The sequence below is a fragment of the Macrobrachium nipponense genome, chromosome 4 (assembly GCF_015104395.2).
Source record: "Macrobrachium nipponense isolate FS-2020 chromosome 4, ASM1510439v2, whole genome shotgun sequence".
NCBI classification, from domain to species: domain Eukaryota; kingdom Metazoa; phylum Arthropoda; class Malacostraca; order Decapoda; family Palaemonidae; genus Macrobrachium; species Macrobrachium nipponense.
The window spans coordinates 141508265-141514957 of NC_061100.1; the positions used below are offsets into that span (position 1 = coordinate 141508265).

The 6693-nt window shown below is 35.6% G+C and overlaps 1 long non-coding RNA gene across 2 annotated transcripts in view; it reads right to left on the minus strand.

Moving 5' to 3' along the window:
* Nucleotides 1–6693, minus strand: part of LOC135211241 (uncharacterized) — a 191284-nt gene that overhangs the window by 79855 nt on the left and 104736 nt on the right. The window lies entirely within an intron of this gene.

Genomic DNA, 6693 nt, shown 5'->3' on the forward strand with positions numbered 1-6693 from the left:
CAATTAAGATATTCACCAACTGTTGGGTGTTTGCTTGCTAGAACGGTGACATCACGTCTGCTTCGTGGATCTAACTGAAAACTCAGTCCCGAGCTACCCCTCAAAACACTAATTGCACAGACCGTCTCAAAAAGTATAGACTGGCCTCAGCTTAACAGAACGGCAATTTAAATATATATTACAGAAAGCCAATACATATCTATATTACAGAAAGCCAATACATATCTAAAATGGAATCTTAAAAAATGATCCAACACTTAATTCCTGTGGAACTCCTGTGCGAAAACCCCCAAAACTATTAATACTTACATTTCGACTGCCGTCATGACACTATCGTGAGCACTGAAGTGGAGAAATGTCTACAAAAGTGAACACACACACCACAAGCAAGGTGCGTGTTACATTCTCTCAAGCAATAAATGCTATAAGAAATTACATATTTTTTTCTCACACCAAAGATTATAATCATGTTACCATTCTCTCTCTCTCTCTCTCTCTCTCTCTCTCTCTCTCTCTCTCTCTCTCTCTCTCTCTCTCTCATTCTAGATCAGAGATCAAACGATAACGATTCGCGAAACTGTTCCTCACGTATCACTAATCTCGCATCAGTGAATATCCAGAGCACTGTCGTCACGAATATTGAAGCTGAATACTTCAAATGATATTACAGCAGTTCTCTGCGTCACATTTATTCTATAAATGATTCTCCCCTCAACTATATGACAGTACAGTATATCAACATAGATTTCTGTACATTACACAGAGAGGTACCTGATTACTACATAAACATTCAATATCGAGAGCTAAATATTTAAAATATGAGACATTAGTACACTATGCTTATATTTTCTATATATATTGAGGTTTTCACATACAATATCATCTATTAGATGAATTCCATGCTAAATGCGAATTAAATAAATAAAAAAAACCTGTTAGCCTGGATTTAAAAGAAAACCCTGACAGGGTGACAAATCAGGTAATACGTAAAAATGGTTACGTGGTGGTGAAAGGATAGGTAAGAGATTTTGAGATGATTCGGTTACGCAGTCTGACGAAAAGCATACTACACTATTTAGAGTACGACCCAGAAACGGTTGGAGACAAGCGTGAAAGAGGCACAGGGAAGTTAGTAGAGCCTTAATATCCACGGAGATAGAACTTGCGTGCAAGCTGGGGAATGACAATGTGTGTACGGAGTTCAACTTGCTGACGTTGGACTGGAATGGAATATGAGATTTAAGACAAAGGCCAAGCACTAGAGCCTACTTGGTCATTTAGCGCTGCAAGGGAAATTGAGATTAAATTAGTTTTGTAATTGTAACAGGTGGGAAAACCTCGCAGTTGCGCTATGAAGCAACTGTTAAGAGAGCGTGGAAAGTAAGATGAAAGAAAGAATGCGAATGGAGGTACAGTAAAAGGAATGACAAAGGCTGCAGTTAGGGGCCGAAGGCACGCTGCAAAGAATCTTAAGTAATGCCTACAGTGCACCGTGAGAGGTCCTCTGACAGCGCTAGCCCCCTACGAGACATGTCGATGATGAGCCTCTGTGCAGGTGTGTGCAAAGCAACTAATGTTGTGGAAGTTTTACTACACAGGGGTTCATTCGCGATTTTGCAGTTACTGTATGAATGTGGCATTGGCCGTATTTTTCTTCTACAGACCTAACCCAAGTTGAGGGAAAAACGATTATATATATATATATATATATATATATATATATATATATATATATATATATACATACATACATATAAATACATATATATTATATATATATATATATATATATATATATATATATTATATATATTAATATATATTTTATATATATATACACACATATATATATTATACATATAAATATATATATATAATGTATTATATATATATATATATATATATATATATATAATATATATATATATATATATATATATATATATATATGTATGTATGTGTGTATGTGTGTGGGGTGTGTGTGTGTGATTTTAAACTAGACAGGCCCAAAATTTTACTTAACCATTGTCATATAGTATATGATTTTATTCATTTCACAATGACCATCAAACCCTAATTATGCACTCTTCTACCTAAAATATATCTTCATTCCAACTACAATTTCAGCTTATAAAAAAGCCAAGCCATCTAAAGCATTCCCAAAATCCGCAAATTATTCGATAAATTTTTTTTCTTAGTAGAACCGTCCATATTTTCGCCCATATAAATAAACCATAGGAAGGATTTTTTTTTTTTTTTCAACAATAAGCCGTTTTCCCTAATGCAGATTGCTGGCAGAGAGAATAAAAAATTGAAAAAGACGAGTCACAACCATATTCATCCTTTAGTTACAGCTTCATATATTTACACATCATCCACACTTGCGACATCACCCTCACCGCTACCAGACAAAGAGAGCACCATATAAAAAAATATGGCATGCCACACAAAAGTGTGTGATCTCATTACTGTATCGATGACAGCTGCCAAGCCACTTTCCGCATCCTCATTCATCATCAGATTGGTATTCTGATAACACAGTAGTATCTTGATATCACAATGACCTGGAGAGAGAAAGTTGCCATGCTTGTAAGTCTCCATAGCGTGAATTTCTCCTCCCATTGACCAACTTTGTTTACGGCATTTTCGGTTTTGGCACTGGTACAACTTATCGTCATGGTACTATAGTAAGAGAACGTTTTACTGTAGTAATTGTCTCAGAATGAATGAATGATTGGAAGTTTTCTGGCATAATTATCTCAGAACGACCGATACAGATAAGGGAATAATAATAATAATAATAATAATAATAATAATAATAATAATAATAATAATAATAATAATAATAATAATAATGACCAGATAGAATTTTAAGATCCTCTCGGTAAACTAAGGCCCCTAGCCAATGAAAAACGCCAACGTCCATGGAAGAGAAAAGGGGATGAAAACACTGATTGGGCACAAGGTCGAAAACTGGCGGTCATTAAAACCGAGGGAAAGCCAACAGAAGACAACAGGCATACGCGTTCGTAAACACACGGCGCTGAGAAAACAAGCAGCGGTGAAAGGGGCAGTTATACAGGAGGACGATTTCCTCATACGCAGAGCTGCAATGGATACATTTTAATTGAGACGGTCTGCGGGATCTGCTCTCTCTTATGCATTGCGTGTTTGGCTTTGGAATAATACACACAATAGAAGGACGGAGGAGTAGGAGTAGAAGAAGAGGGGCGGGGCTGGGGGGTGAGCGGGAGTAGGAAGAGAAGAGAGGTGACGAAAGAATAAACATATATACAGAGAAATAGAAGCCATAAAAATAAAGATTACAAATATTGCGTAGATTGTAGTTCTCTGAGGTTCATCTCAAGAGGTATTGCTTGAATATTTCACCCTTGCCTTATTAAGGATTACTACGTTGCATACCGCTCTGCACTGGTAATTATGAATAAATTTAGCACCTTGAAAAGTTTTTTTATTGAAAGCCAATCATTCTAAGGCCCCCATTAAAGAGGTATCGCTTGAATATTTCACCCTTGCCTTATTAAGGATTACGTTGCATACCGCTCTTCACTGGTAATTATGAATGAATACCTTGAATAGTTTTTTTAATGAAAGCCAATCGTTCTAAGGCCCCCATTAAAAAGTAAATTTCCTCTTGATTGGCTGGAAATCTTTCTTAAAATATAGAGAGAGCATCAAAAGTTTTCTTTCAGGTAAAAACTGGTTAATAGACGGCAATGTTGTGCCTGACCTAGTTCCTTATGTTGGACACAAAAAGTATACAAAAATACATGAAAATATATCATTATAATAACAGATCTTATTCAATATATACATATATTCTAAAATAAAATAATCAAGCAATAAGCTCTTAATTATAACCTATGCAACTAAAAGCTGAAGAGGAACCAGTCAACTAGTCAGGGATGTAAAGAGACATGGTATCGTATTTTGCAGTAAAGAGCAAACATAAATATTAGTTAGTCACTGCTTGTGACCCGATTACAGTACTTGACCAGACAAACCCTCGGCATTCGCTTCTCACAATATAACTACATAATTAAACATAATGATACAGATTAACACCCCTCTCTCTCTCTCTCTATATATATATATATATATATATATATATATATATATATATATATATATATATGCATACATACTTCCGTACATACATACACATACACACACACACACACATACACACACACACACACACACACATATATATATATATCGCTGTCGAAGAAAACAGATTCTATATTCGTTAGGGATATGAAAAATTATATACATATGTTGTCTGTGTGGGGTATTTCATCCGGCAAATCGTTACCGAGTAAAATTCATACTTAGGGGAGTGTTTTGCTTCTTCAGTTAACAAACCCATGATTTCTTAATTTCTCCCTTACAACACCTGCTTTCCATAAGCAAGAATTTTACTCGGTAGCGATTAGCAGAAGAAACTATCCCCCACATGTACACGAATGTTATTCTATAAGGAAAATCAAAATCACACAGACGCAAAACCCAAAAAAGAAAAAAAAACTTGAGGAATGAAAAGCCATGGCAGATAAGACTTAGTTAACCATTAATGGTTAACTCTGAAGATCCAGACATTTTCTGTTTGCCTGCCGGAGTTTTCACCTCAACAGTCTCAAGAATTCTTCCTCCAAAATAATAAGACCACGAAGAAAAGGGAAGACCATCTTGACAAACTTAAGAAAGTCATTTCAGCAATAAACTCAGCAATCCAGACAGCTTCAGTCCTTAGAATTTCTCTCTCTCTCTCTCTCTCTCTCTCTCTCTCTCTCTCTCTCTCTCTCTCTCTCTCTCGTGATAATGCGTGAAAGAATTGCACCTTTTCTCCATTTCTTCACAGCATAGGGCCAATGAAGGCACTGTGGCATGACAGCCACTCACATGCAGGTTTCTCAGCTGTAGCTGAATCTCGAGCTTCGCGTGGAGTGATGGCACAGTTCTGGTGATCAAAACATTTTCATTTTTGATCAGGTTTTCTCCCACAGTTTGCGGCTTTCCACCAGAAACAAGTCGTGCAGGAATGCCTTTGATCGACATTTGCCACTCTTTCCACTTCCGATTCGGCTTTTTGAGATGAAAACCGATGTGCAAGATTTCTTTCTTCAATATTTGTCATACTTCAGTACTCCGATTACAATTTTGCATTGAAGACCCATTTCGTAGGAAAAATAATGCGTAAATCTTATCAAAGCCGAAATGAGCACCAACTGCTACTGCTTACTGAAAAGGATACCAAATACACAGCTGTTTTGACATTTCTTAAAACTGTCACAATTTCTCAAACAAATCAAAGCAGCACAAAAAAAAAAAAATTTCATATTTGACTGGCCACAATATCGTCTCTCAATATCAACGGGTCAGTTGCAATCTATTCGCAATGAAAACTACGTCGGGATCATTAAGGAACACTAACAGTTAACCTGACAGAATCGTATCTTGAAAATCATAGTAGATGTGGTATATATAGGCTACATGACTGAATTCATTTCAAATAACACAAATGTTACCCAAGAGTTCTGTCGATTTGTTCTCACAAGTAATTTACCCATCGTAATAATTCCATGCACGTACAGCCAAAAAGTGAATAAAGGAATGATAGGTCATCTCAAAATTTCCACAGGTAATCTAGTACAAAAACTTCCACAGGTAATCTAGTACCAAAATTTCCACAGGTAATCTAGTACCAAAATTTCCACAGGTAATCTAGTACCAAAGTTTCCACAGGTAATCTAGTACCAAAATTTCCACAGGTAATCTAGTACAAAAATTTCCACAGGTAATCTAGTACAGAAATTTTCACAGGTAATCTAGTACAAAAACTTCCACATGTAATCTAGTACAAAAAATTACCACAGGTAATCTAGTACAAAAACTTCCACAGGTAATCTAGTACAAAAACTTCCACATGTAATCTAGTACAAAAAATTACCACAGGTAATCTAGTACAAAAACTTCCACAGGTAATCTAGTACAAAAAATTACCACAGGAAATCTAGTACACCTCTCCGTGACAAATATACATTACACCATTTTGAAATTATGAAATCGCAGTTGAAGTTTAACATTCACAATAAATTAATAGACGTGAGATATACAGATTGGCATCAAATCAAAACACAATCATCATAATATGCTGTTATTTTCATCACAGATGATTTTCTACCAACTTTTCATTTACAGAATCTTACAAGAAAAATAGGATTTCAAAATTAATCAAATCACTGTTCAACGGAAAATAATTTTCGTATGCATATTGTTCATTAAACACAAAAACGAAAACAGAAGAATGAAAACACTATAAATCTGTATAGCAACAGAAACACAACAATTATAATAAAATTAACGACTTAGATGGCATCACCAATTCTGTTTATAAACGAATTCTTTCCTGAGGCGACTTCTATTCAAGCCACCACAACACAAAATTCTTTGTTGGGATGGCAAATTTTGAAGGCGTTGACCTCAGTGACAAGTAATACACGACTTTGAAGAGATCCTCCCGACCTCCCCCCCCAAAAAAAAAAAAAAAACCCCCCCCCAAAAAAAAAAAAAATTGAAAAAGTAAATACCTTCTATGAAAGAAATAGCAAGAGAATGGGACTGTTTCGACGGGGAATTAATAAGACCATGAGAACGAAGAGAGATATATTG